We start from the raw sequence: 26,223 nt of genomic DNA, 5'->3' as shown, positions 1-26,223 counted from the left end.
TTTAAAGAGAGGGCGGCACAGAAAGGTTAAGTAATTTGCCTGAGGTCACACAGCATGTAAGTGGTGGAGTTGGGATTCAGGCTCAAACCCGGAAATAGGGCTCTTATCCACTATAAACCCCTGACGCCAGGAGGGAGCCTCTAATCAGGACTTGGGACTTGGGTGGTCCGGTTTTAAAGCCCACATCCTTGGCTTCTGTCTCAAGTTTGTCTTCCACCTGCCAAAGAGAATGCACTGCACTTAGGGGCTCTCAAAACGCTTATTTGATGACACAAACAAATTAATTAAATGAGCAGGGGCTTGCCTACATCCCATTAATTCAAATTAAATTCAAATTACTTCATTTTAGCAGTTAAAACTGACCTAGGTCCATATGGGCAACAGAAAACAGGAAAAAAAGCAATTAGGGCATCTCCAGTACTAAGCAGGGAAGGTGAAATAAAGCTCCACACTTACAAAGCCTCTATGTACTCCGTCATTTCCATGAATGTTTACTGAGTGCCTACTATGTGCCAGCCTGGTGTCAGGCCACAGGAGTGCAAAAGTCACAGCTCCAGCCTAGCAAGGACACGGCAGAGGTGTGGCAGGAGGACGGAGTGGAGGTACCTAAACTTGCCAGGTGCACAGCATGGGCTCCAGAACAGGGGACGTCTGAATTGCATCTTCAATTTCAGCTTCTTGCTTATTTTAAGGCCCACCCAAACAGCTCCCATCCCCACGCACACAGATCTCTTTCCTCCCTCCCCCACTCCTTTTTTTCCTCTCAACTTTTCCCTGAAACAGATTTTTCTCACTGCACGAACCACATTGGTGCACATTTAGCAATGTTCAATTTTCATGATCACTCATCTCCAGCGGAGGGAACAGAATGAATTGTTCACCTTTGGAGAAAAAAAAAAGGGTTTTGGGGGGAGTCAGAGCCTTGCAGAACTCAAGTTAACAGACAACTAGTGATGGTTACTAGGTTAACTCAGCTAAACTAGTCCTCAATTGTTCACAGAAAAACAGATTACTATATTCTTTATCAACACATGAGGAGAAGACAGTACTAGGAACAGGGGAGGGGAGAGCAACGTGGGGAGTGGGGTTCCGGGAGCCAAGGAAGAAGGATCCAGAAGAGAGATGCGTCCCGTCACCAACACTTCAGCCAGCTACTTGGCCACTGCCGAGTCCCTCCACACACAGCAGGTGGGCACGGTCACCATGCAGCGCATGGCTTGGCAGTAAGGATGAAGTTCCGACGTGCCCCTTTAAAGGAGCAAGCACAGTGGTTCCAAGATCAGGTGCACTTCCTATATGAACTTGCCTAATCCCCTACTCTCACCCCAGCACAACCCCACAAAGCCATCCCTTTTAGAGAGGAAAGTGGGGCGAGAAATGGACACACAGTCCGCGCTCCCCATGCCTGTTACAAACAGTCTTCACCGCCAAAGAATGTGAACGCGGTGCCCAGGGCAAACGAGCAACTTTGCTTCTCCTTCCCTGTGGCCGTCACCACCACCGAGCTGTGCCCAAGCCCGGGCCAGGCCACTTACGTCCACGTCTGGGGAACAAGTTCTCAGGGCCGGTGTGTAAGGAGCAGGCGTTAGGCCGGTGCTGGGAGCTGGTCTTCCTGGAGCACACGGGCGGGAAGGGCAGACCCGCGGGAGAGGCCCACGGAACGGACCTCGCCGGGCCAACAAACACTCAAATTGGATCCTTCCACCAGGAAACATGCCCACTCACCTCTGGCCTGGAGGAGAGAGGCCTGCCGCTACGGAGGGGATGCAGAACGGGCCGCCTGGGACAGCTCGGCTCTCCGGGGGCCCGACAGAAGCCAGCAGAATCAGACCTCGATCGGGCACCCACCTCACTCCTGAAAGAGCTCGCCTCTGTGTTTGGGTTTATTATTTCTGCACTGCCACAAAAAGCCCTTGGATCGGCGTGAGTATTTCTTTTTTTAACCCCCCTGGCATGAGCAGCGCACGGCAGAGGCACGCCTCGATTAGCTCAAGCTGTTCCTGGACTAATGAGACACACCGCGGAGTTTATCTGTGTAGACTCTGCTGAAAGATGCGGGGTGGGGCGCGGGGCCCTGCTCCCCTCCCCGCACGGAGGGCGGGGTCCCGGGCTGGGGTGGTTTCTCGGAAACTCTGCAGCAGGTGGGCAACCCACAGGGCCCAGCCCAAGAGCAGCCCCCCGCCTCCCCTCCCTCCGCCCTGAGACGCAGCACAAGTCAGGAGGCACTGGAGTGGGCGTCAGGAGGCTGGGCCACTCACCACCCACATGCCCAACGGTGGGCCAGTCTGCCACCCAGCAGCACCCCATCGGGGGCCTGCAGTCTATCTGGGCACTAAACATTGTGGGATCCCTGCTCTGCAGCCCCCGCCCTGTCCGCCCCCACCAGGCTGGCATCTGCCTCCCACTCCGGGCTTGTCCTGCTCTCCTCCAGGCACAAAAACCCAAATACAGCTACTGATTTCACCTCCTCCTCCTGAGCCTCCACCCCCACCCCTGCTCATCCCCTCCCCCCTCCCCCCGCACCCCTACTGCGTTTTCTCCCCTCCTCCCTCCCTCCTTTCTCACCTCAGGGAACATCAATGAGAACGTGGTACCTTCTTTCCACAGACGGCCCCATGCCACCCCACCTCTGACAACCCAAAAAACCTCCTCTTTCCCGGCCGACTGGATCCTTTCCTAGAGTCAGTGCCCATCCCGAGCCCCACAAGGGACTGAAGGCCAGAAGGGTCCAGCCAGCCTGGGCAACACCTGCTCAGTCACGGATGGGACGGCGGGCCTTCGTGTCTAAGAGTACGCGGCAACCATCTTTTCCACGCCGAGGCGTCTCCTCTCTCGTGGGCATGCCCACCGAGGCGAGCAAAGGTAAGCCTCTAGTCCGATCAGACCTTAGAACTGATCCACAAAGGTCTCAAGACACAACGCAAACACCAAGGCAATGGAGCAGCTGACATGAGGCGATTCACTCAAAACTGATCATAAAATAAATAGCATCTACCCTGTTGTTTCCTGGAGCAACGTGGCGGGGGGGCGGGGGGGGGTGAAATATATTTAAACCTTAGTGGATTCAATAACCCCATTCACTGGAAAGCCTGCAGGAGGCTCCTCTAGGTCCACATTCCACCCCAGCAGCTTACTGGCTGTGCAACCTGAGCCAGGAAATGGCCCTCTCTGTGCCTCAGTTTCTCTGTCTGTAAACCAGGAATACTAAACTATCTAGCACACCAGACGGCCCAGGGACTAGAACTGATTCTCTGCTCTTCTCCTCCATCATCATCATCATCATCCATGAAAGTTTACTGAGCCTTTAACACGCCAGGCAATAATCTCAGTGCTTCACACGGATGGATTCATTCATACAACTGAGAGGTACAGACTGTTGAGATCTTCATTTCACAGATGAACAGAGAGGTCAAGGAACTTGCCCAAGGTCACACAGCTAAGCAGAGGGTGTGGAATTCAGCCCGAGACAATCTGGCTCCAGAGCCACGCCATTCAATCTTGGATGTCAGGCCCCATGGCCAGCAAAGAGTAAACCCTTCAGCAACGGACTTGCTAGGATTATTATAATAATATTGGCTTTATTTTTATAAGAACCATTGCCTCAGAGGGATGATTTTATTTTGCCATTTTGAATTAAATTTCGGTGCTGGGGGCACCAGGCCTGGCGTAATAGCTTCTATTTCTGCCTGCTATCCACTCCCATCATAGCAGAGAGAAAGCCCGGCTGAGGGGACTGCCTGCTTGCAGTTTTATGGGTCACACTGCATTCTCTGGGCCAAAGAGGCTGGGGGGTAGCTCCATTCGGGAACTGTTGGCAAATCAATCTGTGGCCAGGGCCAAGTGCAGAATGACAGCTACCACCTGTCCCTCTTGACTGGAGAACGGCGGGGGCACGGGGCTGGGCTACAGAGAGAGCAAGGTTCCCCAGCCTGAAACACAGATGCCTACCTCCAACCATCCAAGGAGCCTCCCGGCCAGGCAGGCGCTGCCCTCCCCAGCCTGCCATGCCAGTGCCCTCCCCTGAGCAGCCCTAGCCATGCCCCCAGAGCGGGAGACCAGTGTACTTGGCAGCACAGAGCCCTTTGACTTTGGTGGGAGTGAGCCCTTGGACTCCTTTAATTGAAAGCTTCCCCCTACAGAGCCCAAGTGTGCTTGTCAGCAGCAAGCGGGGGTGGGAAGCATGGGACAATGAGGAACACTCCTGCTCACCTGCAGAAGCCCCCTGCTACCCGCCCCACCTGGACGGGCTCTGGCAGCCAAGTCACTCTGGAGGGTGAGTGTGGCCTCTGGACGGATCCAGCACCTTGGGCTCTGAGCCGGGATGGCTGGTCCCTCCTCTGCAGCACCAGGGAAGCCACCCCAGATACTGCTCAGTCCAGAAGTCTCAACCTGGACGTCTCGATCTTCGGATTTTAGAAAAAGTCTCATGGAAGGAAACCTATGGACGTGGGATGGTCAAGAACCCAGGTTTTGGAGCCCTACAGGTCTGCATCGAATCGCTGATCTATGCTCAAGCCATGAGACATGGGCAAGCTGTACTTCCCTCTGCGGCCCTCAGTTTCTCATCTGTGCAATGGACACAAGAACCAAGTTAGAACTCTAACCCTGGAGAATATCAGCACTGCAAGATAGAAACAAACTGCCCCCCCCAGTCTCAGTCATCGGGATTTCTCAAAAGCATGGGCACACGAAGGTAGTTTCTAAAGTCAGAAGTTGGGGAGCAGATGCTCTCAGGAGGGCAAGGGTGCAGGGTGGAGAAAGGCTCTGGGGTACTGCTCATGTCCTATCTCTTGATTGGGGAACTGGTTGTAGAGGTAGGCTCCCCTTGTAAAAATACATCAAGCTGCACACTTTGTTTTCTGTACTTTGCTGCTTGTAGAATATGCTATATTTCAGTTTTTTAAATTTGCTAGAAAAACAAACAAAATAAACCTTTGGCATGAGATGTGCAAACTGGCCTCTGTCCTCCGTTCAAAGCAAGAACTCTAGATGTGAACACGCGTCTTTCCACAAGAGCCCCCTTCACCGGGGCCTGTATTTAGGAGGCCATCCCGTAACGGCAGAGCTGCCCCTGCAAGCCCGAGGTGGGGCTCAGGGATCATCATCCCCGCTGACTTCCACAAATATTTACCAAGAAGCTAGTATGCGCCAGGCATGGGTCTAGATGTGAGCCAAATGTAGAAGGCCCCTTCTTTAGACAGGCTTATTCTGTGGGCCCGAGGGAAGGAAGGAAGGAGCGGCATTTACGGAGGCCTTGCTGTGTATAATCATGGTGCCCGGGGCAGCGCACTTGGCATACGGCGTAAACTGAACACTTCCGCAAAGTTCATCCTCATCCAGCGGATACTGGGGCCTTCCTGCCCCTAAATCTCTGGTGCAAACTACCCAGTCCATGCCAAACGCAAGCCCAAAGCCATCTGAAAGATTCAGTTCCTCCAAGATTTTATTTTTTGAGAGAGAGAGCAAGCAGGAGCAGGGGCAGACGGAGAAACAGAGTCTTAGACAGGCTCCCAGCCCAACACAGGGTTTGATCCCATGACCCTAAGATCATGACCTGAGCCAAAATCAAGCAGCAGATACTTAACCGACTGAGCCACCTAGGGTCGCCCTCCAAGATTTTTTGAAGTCACGAGCAAAGCAGGGCTTCAGAGACTGCTCATCTGAGTTTGACCCTCAGCTGTGCAACTCTGGGTAGGTTACTTAACATCTCTGTGTCGATTTTCCCATTCTCAACATAGGAGAAATGATGACCTGTTAGGGTTCCATGAAAACTGAATGAGAGGACCCAGCGGGAGCCTTAGAACCGTGCCAGACACAGAGAGGCTGCTGTGATTGATGTGACTTCTGCCTATTCCTAGTGCCCTAACGCCTTCCCCCATGGCCTTCCGTGAAACTGATCCCCGTCTTCATGTTCCACAGAAATCCACACACACAAAGCATCCACTGTGGTCTCCGTGGCTCATTTATCTTCTCGTCCCTCTCCAGGAGGGGAAGCACGGACAGGAGAGAGAGACACAGAGACACACAGATGGAGAGAGGGCGGAAGAGCCGCCACATCGTGGCTGTGGCTGGTCCCACAACCCGCACCGAGAGCCCCACTCGTCTTGCGTGGGTCTGCTCCCAGCCGCGCTCCAACTCTAAGCCATGCCCCAGATTTCACAGAATTACTGTGAAATAAAGAAGGGAAAATTGTGTGGTAATTTTTATATGTATTTTGGTTACACTGACCTAAATACAACCGATTATTAGAATTCGTTTCACCTATTTCTTTTTTACCTTTTTTTTTTTTTTTCAACCGTAGCCACTGGAAAGCTTTAAATCACCTATGCGGTCTCCATTTCTATCGGACCATCCAACTGTAGCTGATCAAGGTCTTCTCCTACACAAGGCAGTTGCCTCCTACAAAGGCGTTTTCATCCTTGTTCTTAAGATCAATGTTTCACTCGATACGTAAATATATGTGAGATAAAATGCCACGGGGGGCAGAAACTCCATCCTTGAGGGAGGAAATGAGTCTGCCCAAGGTCATAGGTTTTCCAAAGGGGGTTGGGCAGAAAAGGCACTCCCCCCATCCTCCCCCACCCTGCTGTGTCCCCACTGATCCAACCAGATGCTGAGCCGAGCTTTGCGCCACCTCACCTATGTCTCCAAGTGCCCCACACCATCACCTCCAAGAGAGAGGGAAGAATGGAACAAGGCAAGTCCTGGCCACCACGATCACCACCAGGTCACTGTGCTTTCCCCTGTGAGATCATTTGGTACCTCGAGGGGAGACGAGGCTCACACAAGGTGTGAGTGAACGTCTGCAGGGATAAAACCAGGACATGTGATAGTCTGATCCCTTTCACAGCAGGCCCTATAAGACACTTCCAGTCTCGGGTCCTTCTCACACCAGGCACACTCAAGGGACCCGACAGACCTCAGGGCTCCCTGCCACAGCAGGGCTCACCATGGGTCAAGCACGCTGCGTCTTAGGTGGCATCCTCAACGCCCACTGGACAGACGGGGAAACTGACTCACAGGAAGGTGCAGGATGTGCCCAGTCACCCAGCTAACCAGCGGCAGGGGCACCAAATCAAACCAGCCCCTGGTCGTCAACTACAAATCCACCCCTCACTTCATGCCTCCGCGAACCCTTGCTGCTGTGCGAAAATACCCTTTTACCCCATTTTTCGGTGACGTTAACACTGCTTGCTCTCTTTTCCTAAGACGAATCACTCCCTCCCTTCGTCCCCATGAACTTCAAACACCATCTATCCTGTACTCCTACAAAGGGTTAGAATTCACTGCTTATGTGTCTGTTACCGCCATCAACAGTGTTGGGCTCTTTGCAGGAGAAGCTACTCTTTATCCATAAATGTACCTTCAGTTCCTGACCCAGAATCAGGCACGCAGGAATTACTCAATAAGTATCTGCTGACTGAAAGAAATGATCAACCAAGCAACCCTTCTTGACACTGTTTTTGCTCTGAATACCTTTTCCAACCAGCTTCCTTCTCCTGCGTTCTGATGTTGTTCCTCCCCACGGGTGGCTTCTCCACCAATCTGTCTGCGTGGAGAGAAGCCAAATGCATCGCTTTCCATTGTAGCTTGGTAACACCAATTGTCACCTCTCCGCTTTTATTAATTGCTGGGTTAATCAAGCACTCCAAATTGTGCCCACCCACGCTAACATATGAGAGCGTCTCTGGATGACCAAGGAAGCAGGTTTAAGCTGAAGCAAAAGGCAGGATCTCAGAGCCTTCCGGACCCAGTCTGGATGCCATATTTCTCAGACTACGTGGGCCCAAGTCACATCCGACGGAAGGACAGTCTTGACCAGAACCTCCGCCGTCCAGGGTTTCCGCGCAGCAGGTGGCTATCGGGGTGAACGCCAACGTCCGTTCCCATCTGAGCGCCATCCCCCTCCCCAAGGAGCTTGCTGCTGTCATGCCGGCTTGCAGGTAAGGCCACGGAGGCTCAGCTGAGACATGGCCACAGACTTGCCCAGGGCCACTGTGCAGATCTGCACAAGGCCCACCCGGTCCCTGCGGTCCAGGAGAGGAGGGCCACATTCCTGCCTCCCCCCTGGGGCCCAGCCCCCTCTCCCCGACCCACCTGCCTCGCTCTGGTCCCCTTCCCAAAGCGGGGCTGCCCCATGTGCTCCAGGTTTTCTTTCCTCCGAGTGCGTTTCTCCATCCCTCCCCGACGTACACTACGTGGTGAAGCCATTTCCATCAGAACCTCCAGCTGAATCTCGCTGTCAAATTCCAGGACAAGTTTTCCTACAGACATTTTCGTTCCCTCTGCTTCTCTCGCTGGGGGTGACACGGGCGCCGACGGAGGTGCGGTCCCCCCTTCACACGCGCCTGTCCCCGCACCATTTTGGGAGCAGCAAACACAGGAGTGGAGGGAGGAACAAAGGGGAGACTCACGATGTGCGCTCATGTATTTTTCAGGCTTCTGATCGCAAAGAATTATGTCATCCTTCCAAACTGTCCCCTTCCACTTTAGAAAAAAGCAGCTTTTTGCGTGCTCAATAAAGACGCCACGCAGGCCACGAGGCCGACCCGTGATGACATTCCCTGACGGGCTTCCATATGGAGAGTCTAACATTCCTGATGCCTTTGCCATGTACTTCCTTTGCAGAAGCACAGTTACGAGCACCGCTGGGACGGAGGAGAATGGAGTTGTGCGCACAAGACATGTGGCCCAGCTTCCTGTCCGGCTCTGCGAGCAAACCGCTCAAAAGCCTGCAGCGGGCCTGAGAACCCCCAGGGGTCCCCGTGCTAAGCCGCCAGGCGAAGTCACCTCTTGTTCCCCGAATGAGCAGAGCAGGTGGAGAACTCAAAGGGAAGGCATGCACCTGTGTGGGAAGGCTGATCTAAGCCTCTCCGCCCAGAGAGGAGTCTAGGAAAAGGAAGGTAGGTAATCAACTGACCCTTTTCAAAGAGGAGGGGGAGGCTGGTTCAGAAGCTAGGTCTTCGTTGATTAAACTACTTGTCAACCGCAAAAGATCACAGCAAAGACTCATGGCTGTTTTTGTTTGTTTGGTTTATCATCAAAATATAAACCCCCATTTGAAAAGTTGTGTTGAATTCGTAGCTCCCTCTTCCAGGATGCTATAGAATAAAGACTCAGCGCACCTCATTGTGACCAAGAACCACCTCGACTAAGGGTCAAGGGAACGGTTAAGAGGAACAGTGCGGGGGCGCCTCACCTGTGTATGAGGACATGGACACTGACATCTGGGACTCGTTCTTCAGGACAGAAGGTGGACTGCAAAAGTCCCCAAGGCAGCAACGACCAGGACCAACCCATGCCACAGAAGTCTCCCCCAACGTGCACAGAGTAGACGTTAACACCCTTCTCACGCCTGCCAACCGCCTCTGCCCTTCCTCCTCCTTGTCCTTCTGCTTGATGAAAAAGGCCAGTGACCCAGGGCCAAGGAAATCCTATGTTTAAAGCCGTCCAACTTCTACCCAGATCTCGCCAAGCAGCTCCCACTCTCGCCCCCAGCAGTCACAAGTGGCCAGGAGACACGCCAGCAAGAAACACTGGGAAAACAGCTCCAATGAAATTCAACTAGGAAAGCCAGGGCTATCTCATCAGGAAAAATGGAACAGGACTGCTGACCTTTGCCAAAGGAAGGAACTAATGACAGTAAATAATGCACTTTGCAAATGAAAGTTCCATACATCCCACAGAGCAATAAAATGCCCTTAATCAGCTCACTGTAGCAATTCCAGTCAATCCCTGAGCTCGGTCTCCTAACAATAGGTGTGGGTTACAAAAATGAGCCCCAACTTTTATTTCCTTTTGTTGTTCTTATACCCTCTCTGCTAGGATTACCTTGAACTCCAAGAACCCAATATTATGGGGATTTCAACAGACTGATGGAGCCCTCTTTTCGATTTATTGTTCCATACTCCAATCTTTCCCACGACGGACCACAAATCACCCTGCCTCTCCACAAATCCAGGGAGGCCATGAGACACGACAGAGAGCTGGATGAAATATGTGGACAATGGGAAGACTCGTCACTTTGTGCCCCGGCTTCCCAATCAATAACCCAAGAAAGTTGGGTGAGAACATCCGCACAGACCTGCTGGGCCACCAACCCCGGGGGGAGACCATGCAGTGGAAGCCTGTCACAGCCTCGGCTCTTAAACCCGTTCCCGTGTGACACGACAGAAGAGAGAGCACACAGACTAGGGAAGATCCTCAAAAGAGGAGAGTCCTGATTGACCCTGAGAAATGGGTGGGCTCAGGCCACTCCTCTAAGAGCCCCACCCCATCACTGGAACCACTGAGCCTCCACTCCTCTGGGACCTCATCCTCCACTACTTTCCTCTATGCTCCCTTCGTCCCAGACACTGACCTCCTGTGGCCTCTCAATTAGCAACTGAAAAATGACATCAGGGCCTTTGCACTTATCGCAGCTCCTTCTCCCAGTAACTCCAGGACTCATTCCTTTACCTTTTCTGATGGTTTGCTCAAAGCACCTCCAAGAATCCCAATCTGAGCAACTGCAACTTGCTGACTCTACCCCCAACCCTCCCTCTTTGGCGTCAGCAATTTCATTTTCTCCCTGGGACTCTTACCACGCCAGAAGGCTTGATATATTCTGCTTCTTTTGTTAGTGTGTCTCCCTCAACTCGAACATAAGGTCCTGGGGGGCAGAAAGGCAGCTCACAGGATGGGTCTGGGTCAACACTGGCTACCTTCACTGACAACCATTGACTAGTCATTCCTGAGCAGACGGACTGTCCCTCCAGGCTGCGAGGAACACATCAATTTAAAGCACTTGTGCTGTTGCAAAGAACGGTCCTGGATCCCAGGCTATGGAACCTCTTTCCTATGATGGTATGAAAGCATAGACTCTTACACACAGCAGTGGCTCGGGGTGAGTCGGCCCCGGAGCAGCTGCCCACTTACCCATATCTATTCTGAGGCCCCAACACCGAGCCATCCCACAGTCGCACACCCAGGCAAAGCACGTGACATGAGGAGGCCCGTGCCGCATCCAAGCGACTGTGAGTTTGGCTGGAATGTCACAAACCGAGCACAGAATCAATCAGTGGGAGACACGGCTGGGCCAGATGGGGAGAGGCCCTGCAAGGCCAGATGCCACCATCCTGCCGAGTTGCCAGATTCTTGAGGTCACTGCTTACACGGCTGAGGGCTGGCAACCCGGCCTTCCGTCCGCCTGCGCTGGGAAGGGAGGCCTCCCCTCTCCTGCAAATCACACACATGCGGTGACACCAAAAGCCAATGCTTGCCTCCAGGGGACAATGACTAGGTTCCACCAGCTGCTCAAGGCAACCTCCTGCATGTTCTCTGAAGCCCAAGCTCTCTACAGGCTCTGAGAGGCCTGCCAAGTTTAAAGGCAGAGTCACCCTGAGCCCGTGATGCTACCAAGAGCAGGTGCATTCCTGAGGCTTTGGGGGAGAGGGATGCAAGTGGGGGGGAGGAAAAAAACAAAACAAAAGAACCCACAATTTTGTAATAAAAGACCAGGCAAGAACCATGGAGGATAGGAGTAACCACATGTGTGAGCGCTGAGCTAGGCAGTTTTCAAATGATGACCCCTTTCGTTCTAACACTGACGCCACATTAGCATTTCATTGTTACCAACCCAGAAACCAAGGATCGGACGATAAGGAGTCATCCGGTCCAGCCAGAAAGTGACGGAGCTTGCTTTCACACCTGGTCTGTATGGCACAAGGGTGTAAATCTCACTAGCAACACTGCCTTTCATAGAACCAAGAGATCTATCCCTTTTGCAGGTGCTGAGAAGATAATGAAGTTGCCACTGAGTCCCTCTGTCACAAGCTGGTGTGGCAGGTGACCCTCGGCGGGGGAGGAGGGGGGGCGGTTCGGGGAGGGAGTAGCTGGAACTTCAGACTGGAATCCAGAAGCACACCTTCCTTTTGACGGCCGAATGACAGGTGGAGGTGACAGGGCCTTGAAGTCCTAAGACCCAGGTTCAAATCAACCCCTTGAAGCCTCAGTCTGTTTATCTGCAAAACAGGAATGTCAATCCCATACCCGCCTCCCATGATTGCAGTAAGGACCTTATAATGTTTATTGACAAGGCAATAAAAGGCTTGTTTGTGTGCTCTGCGACCTGTAAAAGGCAGTTAGAACAAAGTTATAATTACGATGAAAGCCAGTGAGTGACACCCATGAAGAAGCTGAACATTAGGCATAAACAGCTCAGCCGCCCTCCAGAGAAAAGCGTGGGTTCACCCGAATTACAATTTCCTACTTACCTCCCACTCAAGCCCGAGTCTCTCCAAACTTCATAAAGGACAAGAATGTAGACCTTATACCGACCTTCCAGGAGACGCCCAATCTAGAAAGGGGGGCTTCAATGATAAACTCCCCTGGTCAGCGTCCCGGGGAAACAGTCAAGCTGAGCTGCAGGTTGCTGGTGTCCCCCTTTTTGAACCCATTGGACAGGGACCCAGGGAAGTCCTCCCCCTGCTGCTCAGCAGGAACACGTGGACCGGATACACTCCTATGTCCCCCCTTCCTCCACCTGGAGCATGGCCTTTCTCCTTTGGGCCATCCCTCTTACACAGTGTTCCCCCAGCCTGAGCGACCAGGGACCACGTGTATAGAAAAGAAGTTGGCAGGGAACCCTTGTTTTGGATTAGGTTGTTTTTTTTATATATATTATTTAAGCATTAGAATGTAAAAAATTAAAATTTAAAAAATGATTTAAACACATATTTATCGAGGGCTAAGTGCCAGGCAATTGGGCTGGGCACTACAGATGGAGCAACAAAGAGGTACCCCCAGCCCTCACGAAGCTTCCACTCCAGCAAATCACCCAGGAAAGAAAGGAACCAAAACATCCCACAAAAACTGTAACAATCAACAGGGAAAATGGTCTCAAAGCTCTTTTAAAAAACACAGAAGGTGGGGCACCTGGGTGGCTCAGTGGGTTAAAGCCTCTGCCCTCAGCTCGGGTCATGATCCCAGGGTCCTGGGATCAAGCCCCGCATCTGACTCTCTGCTTGGCAGGGAGCCTGCTTCCCCCTCTCTCTCTGCCTGCCTCTCTGCCTACTTGTGATCTCTGTCTGTCAAATAAATAAATAAAATCTTAAAAAAAAAAAAAAACACAGAAGGTTAGGGCGCCTGGGTGGCTCAGACGGTTGAGTGTCTGCTCTTGATTGTGGCTTATGTCATGATCTCAGGGTCATGAGATCGAGCCACCATCAGGCTCCACGCTCAATGCAGTCTGCTTCCTGTTCTCTCTCCCTCTCCGTCTGCCACTTGCACGTGTGTGCTCTCCTGCCCTCTCTCTCTAAAATAAATCAGTAACCAAAATCTTTCACACACACACACACACACACACACACACACACACAGAGTCTGCAAGTTTGGACCTGAACAAGGCAGTGTGGGAGGACTGAGGGCTGGCAGGTAAACTGAGGCTGGGGAGTTCTATGGCGGTGGTGGTGGATGAGGGCAGACTGCCGGGTGAAGAGCAGGGGCCACCAACATCCAATGGGGGCTGCATGCCCAGGACCTGCGGCTCTAACACAACCTCTAACACAACCAGCGTAAGTTTAAATTAACTCAACGTCATCGTCCATGCTGAACCTGTGGGGTCGGTGGCTCTGGGAATGCAGGAGGAGTAATAGAAGTGACTGCCGGGGCCGCCATCTTCCAGTCCTCTCCCCCCACCTTCCTTAACCCTAGACTCTCCCGCCAAAAGGGTGTACACCGAGGTCAAGTCTCCATAGGTAACCCGATACCTATGCAGGAAACAGGAGTATCAGGAACCCCCACCCCATACCTTCGGATCACCACATCTGGATGTGAGCCCATGCTCTACCTTGGCCCAATAAAAGACCCCCACCAACTCCCTCCCAGTGCGACTTCCTCGACTCGCCCTTTCTGAGTCCCGGAACCTCGCCCGAGGGTGCCCACCTCCTCCCAGCATGACTTTCCTGGCTCCCCTTCTCCTGAGCCCTGAAACCTCGCCGGAGAGTGCCTTTAATAAATTTTGCCTTGGGCCCAACTTGCCTGGTGTCAAGTTTATCTCGCCTGCGAAACTTTACAGAACCCAAACCAGCACTCTCTCGAGGGAGCATGGTTTGCTCCGCTCAAGTCAACCAGATTCTTTTGAGGTTAGTGGACCCCCCGGCCTTGTGCCTCCTTGATGTTGGAAACACTGTGGAACAGCCCCGATGCCTCCATCATGGTAAGGAGCCCCATCCCTCACCGACGAGCTTCACGTAACTGAACGGGAACCACTTGGTCCCAACGCAATGGCTCAGTGGTGCAGATCCGGAGCCGGAATCTGGTTAGAGGTGGTCACACAGATGACCCAGAAGACACTTACATTGGTTTGAGATGACATCAAAGCATCAATTTAGAAAAATTTAAGTGGGAAAAAAGAAAGTCTCCAGGAGAACACCTGTAAGCCCGTGAAGGGTCACTTTGAGAAACAAAGTTGTAGTAAGTTACCCTCTTCCTGCCATGTGTCAAAAATCTCCACACCCTCAAAAAAAAAAAATGCTGCCTGTTGCCATTTCAACCCCTCTCCACTTTTCTTTCAGCCTCAGACACGGTGTGTGGATCGTGGATAAATGCAGTAATGGTGCTTGTGAGAGCCAGTACTTCTAGCACACATGGGGATGAAACTGGGGCTAATGCTCGTGGCTGAAAAGCACCTCCAATATGTCCTCACACCATACTCAGTTTCATAAAATGCCTCACCCTCTGTGGAGACGAGAAAGCCAGGAGTGCTTTCAGTAGCTCACTCAAGGTCGGTTACCCACTCTGCCTGGTCCTGGGGCTTGGGCTCATCAGGACAGCCCCTCACCTCACTCCCCCAAAGAAAAGCCTCTCCTTTGAATTGTAAACAGCAGGTGTCTCCAGAAGTCTTACCCAGTTCCCTTCAGGAGCACCACGGATTTTCCTTTTAATTCCTGGAGCTTCTCCTCCAGCCTCCTCATTCAATATAAATGAAAAACCTTCTGACTCAAATGTATCCCCTTCCCATTGTACTTGTCAGATTTGCAAGTGGAGCCGTCTGACAACTTTGTGGCAAAGGTCCCAGACCCCCCCTCTCCTCCTGGGCCAGGGGGACTTCTGTGCCCTGAACCTACATTCCTTGGCTCCATTTATGACATCTTTTTCACCAGGAGAAAAGAAAACGTCTCCTTTGGAGTCCACCCATTCATGACTTCGAACCGGAATAATACTATATTTGGAAACTATGCAAAAGAGTTTCCGGAAATAAACTTTTTTTTTTCCCCTCTTAGTTGCCTCTGAAGTTCTAACAGAGGCAAAAGTCAAATAGGGCCTCTGTTCCATCAACTCAAGTCCAACGCGCTGAGAACATGTGATCTGGGAAGGTAAGCTCTGGGCCTGCTACTTGCTGGGGGTCCCACGGGTGCTCGGCAGCAGGGAGGAAAGGAGACCCCGCCAACGCTCACCGAGGCACCCACATGAAATGTCAGCACAACAGACACGGGCTCCAGCTGCTAGTTCCCCCATAAGTGGGTGAGATCGTTGGAACTGGGTCTGAAATGGAGAGTCTAGAGAAATGGTCTCGAGTGATGGGAAGGCAGGAGAGACGAGACGTGAACAGAAATCGATTCATTCATTTGCTATTTACGGAGTGCTCATGAAGCAGAAAAGGTCCTAAGCTCAAAGCCGGAAATACAGGGAAACAGACACGGTCCCTGCCTCTGGTAGAGTGCACCATCTCCCGGAACAGACAATGATAAACACGGAGGCAGACATAAAGGACCAGCCATCTCCACACAGAAAAGGACGCAGCCCCCACTCAAGTATCTGCCTATAAATAGGAACACCCCAGCTGGTACCTCCTGAGCCTTCCCAGTCCGGCAGACAAACTGGTTCCTTGGGAGCAGCCAAGAACATCAATGGACAGGTCCGCAAAGAGAAGGGGATGGGAAACCAATGATCTGTGGACTCCTGCTGAGTTTTAGGGACAGAGTCAGTACCGCTGAGGGAGCAAGACTCTGGGGGTTCAAATCCTAGTTTCCCCACAGGAGCCCTGGAGCTCTCAGTGGAGTTATCAAACTTCATTTTAAGGTGGGGATCGGCATCCTCTTTATCCCATTATAGGGCTTTCTGTGAAGATTCAAAACGTCAAATGAATCCATTCATGCAGAGGTCCAAGAGCGCCTGGCACACAGCTGATGCTAAAACCAGAAAAAGAAAAAAGAAGAAGAAAGCCTAGATTTTTTTTTTTTAATTATCCTGTAGAAATCTAGGATGTGGATTTTTAATCTCAATTCCACAGATGAAGAAACAGGCTCAGAAACTTATTAAGGAACGTCACCAAATTCTCACAGGTAAATGCCGGTGCCAGGATTCAGGTCTGGGTCAAGCTGAGAGTCATCAGTAAATAGCTGCAAAACCCAAGAGTCATTGTGTCTAAGTCTACTGAGGTCTGAACTGGCATGAGCTATTCCAAATTTATTTAATATCTGCAGAATTCAGAATTCGCTCTCTTCGCAAGAATCACTATCTTGGTGATTAGCCAACCTGACCAGGTAACAATTCCTCAAGTTGTTTAAGACAAAAATGGATCCCAGTTCTTTTTGTTATGCTGCCTCAGTTTCCCTAAAGCGACAAGCATTAGGGAAGCTGGAAACAAAAAGGTTATGAGATTACAGAGACTCGAGTTTTCACAGCTGTGTTGGTCCCAAGTGCAGCACCTCCCTCACCCAACAGGCAAGAACAACAAACATTTATAACACGCACCTCCCGTGTCCCAGAAGCCACGCTGGGCACTGGGGGATGTGTGTATCATTTCTGTAAACTCATAGCTCCTCTGCAGGTAAGGCCCCTTGCTTCCCCCTGGCCTAATTCAGACTCGTTTGAGATGCATCTCAGAGTCCACCACTTCCAGAAGGTGCTACCTTTCTTTGCTTTTCCGTGCTCTCCCAAATACCTGTAATTATTTTCAGGATCTCTATCACTGACCTGGCCTCATTGTTTTATAAAGATCAGTCCAGAAACCCATTTCCTTACCAGCTACGATTTCCATACAAACACTATTCCTTCTTAATAGATTTATTTGGTTCTTTCTTCCCCTTAACAGATGCCATTCGAGGACGTACTGTGTACGAAACATCTTCCTATGTGCTGGTCATACAAAAATGAATGGAGAGGATACCAATCTGACAGGAGACGTGGGTACAGGGAGTAGAATGTTACCATGTGGCTTAGCAAGTTACCTCCCTCTCTGGCTTGGTTAATTTACCTGGAAAATGGAATTCACATTAGTAGCTGTCACCGCCTCCTAGGTGAGGATGAGGATTACACGAGACCATGTCTGCAAAGCGCTGAGCGATAACATCCCTGGCACCCAGTACGGAAGCCAAAGACACACTGTGCAGCTCTCTGTGACACACGTTGGAAATACCGGCAGTCATCAAAGGGGGAATTCTGCTCTCTGACACCAATGTAGCTTCAAATCATAAGAGTCTTCTTTGGTCCAGCGAAAGCGAAGTCGTAAGATCTATTTCTTGGGAAATCGGCACCCATGCCATTAGCTTTGATGAGAAATCAATACTGAAAATCACATTTTCTAAAGTTGGAAACCCAGTCAATGGTCCTTGATTCTGAACTTTGATGACACAGTCAAAGAACACCTTTTCAAAAGGCCCCCCCATCCTTCAGGCCTCCCCTGGTCACTCACCCAGCACACTCTCCTTCCTTGAACTACCTTTACTGAGTCCCTTCTCAGGCCCCTGAAGCACCTTCTCTGCCGTGGGGGAGCTAATGATCTTGTCCCGACACCCCCCAGCACTGTCCCCAAACTCTAAGACTTGAGGATCCAGGTCAGAGCCATATTAATATCCTTCAACTAGGCTGCCCGTCACATCCTAACACTGTGTGACAAACTGTTCCAGAAAGCAGTGTCTAGAGGCCACCACCATTTACCTTCACTCAAGCACCTGCAGGTCACCTGGGACTCGGCAGATCTAGGGTGGCCTCTGCCTCTCAAAGTAGGCTCTGCACCAAGTGTCTCTCATCCCACTCCCCCTCGGAAGAGCAGGCTACCAGGACATGCTGCTCTCATGGCAAAGGCACAGAGACAGAAAGAAAAGCAGAAGCACCCACGGTCTTCTAAGGTCCGGGGTCAGAGCTAGCACATGGTCACCTCTGTCTCGTCCTTCAGGTCAGAGCAGGTCACCCGGTGGAGTCTCAACTCAAAAGCAGAGGAAAGATACCACAATTTTTAGGTAGGAATTCCAAGAATTCAGAAAGGTATGAAGACTCGAGGCCATTAATGCAAAGGGCCTATCACATCCAGCAGCCAGGAGCCTTTTGACATGCAAAAATAATCCTCAGGCACTGAATGAATGAATGAATGAGTGAATGAATGAATGAATGAATGCATGAAAACAAAGGGGCTTTCAGAGTTTTGTCAAGACACATGACAATTCACCAGCAGACACTGTGAGTCCTAAACCTGGTACATCAGCAACTCTCATTAAATAGTAGTTTGCTCCAGGTCCCTAGTCTCAACTGGACTTTAGCTGGAGAGGCCAAATCTCAAAACCTTGTATGTATACGTTGCTGTTTTTCTCATGGATCTCAGATTGTGAAATAAATCAATACATCCATTCACACACGGGAGCCCGCATGCGCGCACACATCGCACCCTCTCGCTAAGAGAAGAAAAACGTGACAGTGTTTTGCATACATGAGGTGAGGGAGAGGATGCAAAAGGAGAAGGTGAAGAGGTGACTTTGAATCAAACCTACGGTGGTTAATTTTCATTTAACTACCTACCTGAGACTAGAGGCTCAGCAGAAGCACATTAAAGTCCGTGAACTTATGAAATGATGCATTATTGAAGCCACAGCAGGGGAAAGGGCTCAGTTTGGAAGACATAAAAGACTAAAACCTGCAGAACTGTCATTTTCCATTACAAGGTAACTGCTAAAAGAAAAAAATAAATTTTAATTAAGAAAGAAGACAACCGCTCCAAGAAGGTAGGTGAAAAAAAAAAAAAAAAAACATAGCTCTCCATTCCTCCTGCCCTAGGAAAGCCTGCAGTTCCTTCCGGAGCTCAACCAAGGGAAGAAGTCTTAGATAAGCCTGTTTCCTGTCAACGTCCCAAGGATACCAGCTACAAGCCACCATTTGCTCCTTCATGCAGCAAATATTTGAGAGCCTTCTGTGTGCAAGACATAAAGGGACAGAAATGCCTGCTGCCATCAGCTTACATACAAGCAAATCACACAGTATATTAACAAACAGTGATGCCACATACAGGGAAAAGCAGAGCAGGGTACAGAAGGTGGTGGGTGCAGTTAACACAGAGTTACAAATTAAACAGGGCAAAAAAGTCACCAAGTGTGTCCCTTTCCCAGGTGACCTCAGGCTCTCTGTTTCAACTCTCAAAGGCTTTTTGAACCAATCGCCTGCTGAGGCTGTACACGATACCCATGATGGGTAAGTCACGACACCATCCACTCCAGCAGATCAAACTTGGGTCCTACCCGGGAGATGACTGCCATCTACCATTGGTCACCAGGAAGCATTCCAACTACGTGGGGAAAAGGTGCATGTACGTGGATGTGCGTGTACACACACACACACACATACTCCCCCTGCCCACCGCCATGGCCCCACGATGTAACCACTAACTCTAGCCAATAACAGAAAGCACTCCATGAAGACCTAAGCAGCTGACTCAGTAAGGCCTTTGGGGTGTGGATCCCCACCCCCCATCCCTTTCACAGTGTGTTGAGTTGGGCTGCGATGATGGCACTTAAGATGCAGAGTTCGACCGAATCCAGAGCAAACGATGAGCCTGCCTGACTGGGTCCCCACACTGGATTCCTAGAAGCCAGTCCTATGGGCTGGACCATGCAACGCCAAAGCCATAAACACAGAGTCTGCTTCTCAATGGGGAGAGGGGAGTGGGGTGGTGTTTGGGACCATGCCCCCACACCTGGCCTCAGTCCCCTTGACCTCCTGCTCAACCTCCCGCCACAGGGAGGGTCTCCTTGCAGTGGCCTGAATCTTGGCTGCGTGTGCTCATGTCCGGGGGAGTGTGGGATTCCCCCCATACCCAAGCTGCACCCCAAACCAGTTGAATCAAAGTTTCTGGAGGTGGGACCCAGGCATCAGTAGATGTTAAGAGCTCCCCAGATGATTCCAACATACAGCTAAGGCTGAGAACCCCTTTGGACCCCTCATCCTGCCCACCAGGGCTGCCAAGCCCAACTGGACCTCCCTTCCTGACCACCTGGTCTCCCTATTTCAGCTTGAGGGTTCAGCTGTGCCCTCTACCCCACATTGTCCGGCTGTGGTCCACCAGGAAGAAATTATCAGAAACCTCCAGGTGGCCTGCGCGCAACAACTCTCTTTTCCAAGCAAAACTGGGACACAGGACCTGGCAGGAATACCCCCATCCTCTTCCGAGGCAGCGAGCCCAGACCAGTTAGAGGATGGTTTCGGAGTTCTAATCCTGGTTTGGACACACACGCTCTCTGTGTGACCTTGGACAGGAAAATAAACTTCCCTGCATCTCAGCGTGCTCCTGTGTAAATCAGGCTTCATGATATCCCCCTCACCAGGGCTGATGGGAAGACACAAGGGGAATCATTAATCATGGGTCTGACATATAGCAGGTGCTCAAAAAATGGCAGCAGCTCTTATTAATTTACGACAAGGAAGCCAGTCCAAAAGGAGTTTAGATACCAAAACAGAGCATCTGGGACAGGTCCTATGGTTTACAGGAACAGCAAATGGGGCAGAATCTTCAAAATCAGAGCCACCCTAGAAAGTCTGATGACCTGTGGTTTGTAGAGCGAGCACTGTCACTGAGAGGCAAGAGGTGGGGTTAAGCTACTGCCAATGGGTAAGCAGGGGAGGGATGGAGAGAGGCGCTCACCTGCACAGGTGAGTGGAGTGGGTACCCAGAGCCTCTGGCCAAGTCCCTCATCGCCCTGACAACTACTCTTCTTCCCACCAACAGGAGATGCGTTCCATCCCCTCCAAGCACAAAACAAAGGTGAGTCAGAAGGAACCTGAAGGGAAAAGTGGCTCTAACAAGGAATGTGACAGGACCCAGAAGCAAGCAGGGAAGACGGAGGTGTGAAGAGACCAGGGTGGCTGGGGAGGTAGAGTGGAAGAAATTCAGACCAAGTGTCCTCGTGGGGCTCTGGGTTAGCTGTTGGTTGCTTGTACGAATCACCACCAAGCCGGTGGCTTGAAACAGCACACATGTACCATCTTACCGTTTCTGCAGCTCAGGAGTCTGGCCAAGGCTGAGCTGGGTCCTCTGCTCAGAAACACGCAAGGTCGCCATCAAGGTGTCCAGGGGGTGTCCTCCCGTGGAGGCTCTGGTGGGGAAGCCAGCTACGGGCATGCTCGAGTCCTTGTGCTGTCGGACTGAGGGGCTAGCCTCCTTGCTGGTGGCGGGCTGGGGGTGGGGGTGGGGGGTGGTCCCCACAACACCTGGCCACGTGGGTTCCCCAGCACACCAACTTCTTCATCAAGGAGAGCCTCGACAGCGAGTCAGCCGGCGACCGTAATCACAGAAGTAACACCCCATCATCCCTGCTGTATTCTATTGCTTCGAGCAAGCCCCAAGCCCCACTCGTGCCTCGTGCAAGGGATCACACGAGAGCATGAACATTGGCAGGTGGGGGCACAGACAGCCACTACTTTTTCCGCTGTGGCAAAATACACTTAACAAAATGGACCACTGCAAACATTTTTAAGTGTATAATTCAGTGAAATTAAATACACTCCCTTTCTGGTGCAACGGTCACCACCACCATCTCTAGAGCTTTCTCATCTTCCCAAACTGAAACTCTGCAACCATTAAGGGCTAACGACCCACCCTCCTCTCTCCCCAGGCCCCAGCAACCACCATGCTTTCTGTCTCTATGAATCGGACTCCTCTGGAGACTCATGTGAGTGGAATGACAGAGACCCCAGAGCAACAGAACATCGTCAGCACCACATCGCCCTCAATGATGCCGTCGCCTGGCTAGAATGTGCGAACAAGATGGTGTTTGCAGCACCCCATGTACAGGGGGTCACCCCACCTACAGGCATCCCAGATGCTGACCACAGGGCCCCCCCTACCCAGCTTTTGTGTGCTCCTGACTTTTGCTGATGATTCAAGACTTTAAAGAAGTTTTTCTTTTTTTCCTGTCTGAGCTTCCTGGAATTAGAGGCTTCTTCTCTTCCAGTATTCAGAAAAGCTCACAGTGGGAGACAGTGTCTCCCAACACTGCCCCTCAAGGCCAAGTGTGGATGCCACACAGCACAGCACTTTCCCCACTGGCCAGACCCTATGACAGAACACCAGGAGAGGTCCTCAGAGACAGGAAAAGACCTGGGGCTCTTCTCTAGGCATTTCCCTCTATCTTTTGTTTCGGGAATTCTCTGCCCACACCTCACGGGGTTAGGGGCAGTGGCCGGAAGGAGGCCAGGCCTTTAAGGAGCTTCCTTCCCCCAGACCCCTGGAGGTAGCCGAAATGACACCTGAGGCGGACTCGCTCACCAGGAAATCAATTAGACACATCTACTTTGCAAAGCAGCTGGCCACCTCGATCAGAACACCTGCAGCCATGAAGTCAAGCCTGTTCCTTTGGAAAACCTCCCACATCCACTCCTCTGCCTTCCTTTTTTGCTTACCCCAAAAGCTGTGGGCAGTCAACTCTCGTTGGGGATTCGTGAAGACCAAGTCCCCAGGATCTACTACTACGGGCGGAATAAGGAGCTCCTTCCTGCTGCCTCAGCATCACAGGAGAAGAGAGAGGGAGGCAGGCCAGGTCCACGCGGCCACCAAGTGGGCCTGGCTCTGGGGCAGGAGTTGGGCCTGACGGGAATACGCAAGAGTGGCAAAGAAGTCCTTATCACTCCAGCCCATCTCAGCCCGTGAAGGTGAAATCGGAGGGGGAATGCCAATGAAGCAGCGATCTCCAGACAGCCAAAAATGTGGCGCTGTATTACGGAGTCTAAGTGACTGCAAACAGGCCATTATCAAATCTCTTCGGTGACAAAGCTCTGTGTTGAAGGGGACAAATAAAAACAAGTACATTAAGCACAATAAATCACAGGGACCTGTCGTTGAGACCCATTATCCCTGGGGGATGGAGGGGCCCTTCTCCTCCCTGCCTTCCAGCTCTCGGATCCTGGTTTTCTCATCATTGTTTTAATATTGCAGCCATTACTCTCCGTGCTGCGAAGAGCCTGCTGTTTTTCTGTAGTTCTGGGTGGCAAGGGCATAATTTGTTTTATGATTTGCTTGGGAGGGTAGCTGTTTTATATTCATCTTTAAAAGATGCATTCAATAATCGTAGCAATGAGACCCCGCTTAAGAAATGAGACCCAACCCTGCTATTCCTTCCAGCAGGGAAGAATGACTGGAACAACCTGAAAGACACCCAGCTGTCACCAGGAGGGCCAGGCTGCTTCTCGGGGCAGGGCGGGGGCGGAGGGGGGGAGGCACGTGCCTGATAACAGCCTTGGTCACATCTAAAGAGCCACCAAATCATGTAGAAGGTAACCTGGGCTCAGGGGAGGCAGCCAGAGGCTGGAAGTCAGGGGATCTGGGTTTCACCATTAAGTTGGTGTGACCTTGGACAGGTCCCTTGGACCTCCCAGGCAGAAGTGTCCCCTTCTGCCGAATAAACCAATTGGCCCACACATCTCTTTGGAGCCCCAAAGAGCATCTCTATAAGATACAGAGAGAGGGGGCACCTGGGTGGCTCAGTGGGTTCAAGCCTCTGCCTTCAGCTCAGGTCATGATCCCAGACTCCTGGGATCGAGCCCCACATCGGGCTCTCTGCTTCGCTGGGAGCCTGCTTCCTCCTCTCTCTCTGCCTGCCTCTCTGACTACTTGTGATCTCTGTCTGTCAAATAAATAAATAAAATCTTTAAAAAAAAAAAAAAAGATACAGAGAGAGGGTGCAGAACTTTAAGCCAGATAATAGTACTTACATTCACTTCCTCCTCGCTCTCAAGAAGATGGTTACAAGAGTCATCCTAAGATAAAATCCACCCAGTGCACAGCGGCCCGAGACACCTCCCACCCCTTCCTTCTCCCATCCACGTAGAAGCCTTCCTCCCAGCCCCTTCTTCCCTGAGAAGTTATTTTCTGGGGCAGCTCACCGTAGATCCTGTAAACTCGTCCTCCCAATTTTACCCAGCAGGAAGTGGATGGGAGGTCCAGAAGGATCAAGCCGGCTGGGCCAGCTCCCCATGGCAGGACCCATATATGCCCTTCCCCATCAGAAGGGAACGAGGCAACACACGCTCTCCCCTCTTCTGCAAGATGGCTGCCAATGCCCACACGTAGCATGGCGACACCAACAGTCCTTTCCGGGATTCCTGTTTCAATGGCCACATCTAAATCTCACCATGAGAAGAATGCTTTTTGCAGTGCCATGCTTCCGAGGGTGGCACCACGCGAGACAGCCAGGTCACGGAACTGATCCCAGGACTCCGTCACCCATCCGAGAGGCGTGGACATAAGCTGCCTCACGGGGCCCAACTCTCAGAATGCTCTATAAAGGACTCAAATTCAGAAAAGGCAAAAAAAGTTACAAGCTCTCTTGTGCTCGAAACGGGGCTGGGTTTTATGGATCATCAAAGCCCGCTGGAAAGCCTCTTGGGAGCGAGAGAGAAGATTCCTTCTAACCAAGCAATGCCTCTCTGGCTTTGCAAACTGTGGTGTAACAACCCCATAAACAGCAAGTGGAATTGGATATATGGCAGCTTTTAGCCTCAAATGCAGATGGCAAGTGTCAAAGGAAGGAGCTTTGTGCGCGAACAGGACAGGGAGCAGGGAGACGACGTGTCCCAGGCGCCATGAACTGCAACGAACCACAGGCTGTGGAGGAAGGAGACCCCTGTGCAAGGAAGACCTGAAATCTTGTTCTCCTCGCCCCAGGGACCAGCACAGCGCCTGGCACACAGCGGTTGATGCACGCTCCCTAAATGAGGGAGCGAAGGAAGGACAAGCAGCAAAGCCACATCGATGACCCACAGCCCCTGGAAACACTGATCCGGTTGATGGGAACAAGGTCAAGATCTACTTAACAGAAGTGAGATCTCAGCGCAGCCTGCGCACCTCCGAGAAAATGTCTGGACGTACATGTATACTTACTTACACTATACTAAGTACATAAAAGGGAGCTAAAGACTCCAAAACCTTTCAGTGTCTGGGGTGAGGGTTTTCAGTTTGTTTGTTCCGTAGCTTTTTTATTTTTTTCTTGCCACTGCGAGTTACTAAGACAAAACAAAAAAGAGCCTCTAGAAACATTCTTGGCCTCTGCCCCTGTGAACCTTTTTTGAAATCAAAATACAACTCACGAAAGCAAACCCACAGAGCTACCACGGACTCCCACGCATGCCATGAAAGATGTAAGAGCTGGACGGAGGTCTGGGGGGTGTACGTCCACATCACACGGCAGGGCAGCAGTGAGCTGCCGGCAGATCAGGACGAGCAGGCGACAGAGGTCTCCAGCATGACCAGGACACAGCCCCACCCTGGGGGTGGCGCTCCCCCAGGCAACTCCGCTGCCAACCTGCTCCGAGTTTCCAGCGAACGCACAGCTCGGGTCAAACATTCACACTCCCTGGAGGACTTTTAATTGAAAAATCACACCGAACATGTCACGTGCCAGATCCAAATGCTCACCGGGTACCAGACACTAGGAATAAACCCCATCGAACATCCAATGAGGCATTCTGCCTTCATCACTCCGGGGAGATCATTTCTAGAGTGCTGACTGAGCGATGGTGTTTGATCCTTACGCGGGAGGTGGGAATAGATCATGGACCTTGTGAGGAGGGAAAATAAAGCTCAGGGAGCTGTATGGGCTGGGTTGTGTCCTCCCAAAAAGAGACGTTGAAGTCCTACGCTCCAGGACCTCAGGATGCGACTGTAATTGGAAAGAGGGTCTTTAAAGAAGAGTCCAGTTAAGATGAGGTCATTGGGGTAAGTCCTAATGGAACAGGACTGGTGTCCTCCCAAAACAGGGGAAATCCAGACACTGAGCTGCACACAGTGGGAAGACGATGTGCCGACACACGAGGAGCAATCAGCCGCGTGACCGGAGCAGCGACAGCCAAGGACTGTCAAGGATCCAGCAAACCCCACCCATAGAAGAGGCGAGGCAGGACCCTCCCCTAGAGTCATCCGAGCACAGCCCTGCAGACACCCTCAGGTGGCCTGACTCCAGACTCCACTTCGGGAACCGTGCA

The 26,223-nt window shown here is 51.6% G+C and overlaps 1 protein-coding gene across 2 annotated transcripts in view; it reads right to left on the bottom strand.

The window, feature by feature from the left end:
- LARGE1 (LARGE xylosyl- and glucuronyltransferase 1) overlaps window positions 1-26,223 on the bottom strand; it is a 521,107-nt gene that overhangs the window by 478,250 nt on the left and 16,634 nt on the right. The window contains exon 1 of one of the 2 annotated variants that reach the window (XM_004743093.3): window positions 1,726-1,845. The exons of the other annotated variant lie outside the window; for it this stretch is intronic. The gene's annotated coding sequence lies outside the window, so the exon portion shown is untranslated. Of the gene's footprint in view, window positions 1-1,725; window positions 1,846-26,223 lie in introns of those variants that run through there. 2 annotated transcript variants of the gene reach the window in all.

This window comes from Mustela putorius, unplaced genomic scaffold, assembly GCF_011764305.1.
Source record: "Mustela putorius furo isolate JIRA1106 unplaced genomic scaffold, ASM1176430v1.1 tig00000738_pilon_pilon_pilon, whole genome shotgun sequence".
Taxonomy (NCBI): Eukaryota; Metazoa; Chordata; class Mammalia; order Carnivora; family Mustelidae; genus Mustela; species Mustela putorius.
Note: the sequence above shows the minus strand (reverse complement) of the source record. Positions and strands in the feature narration are given on the sequence as shown.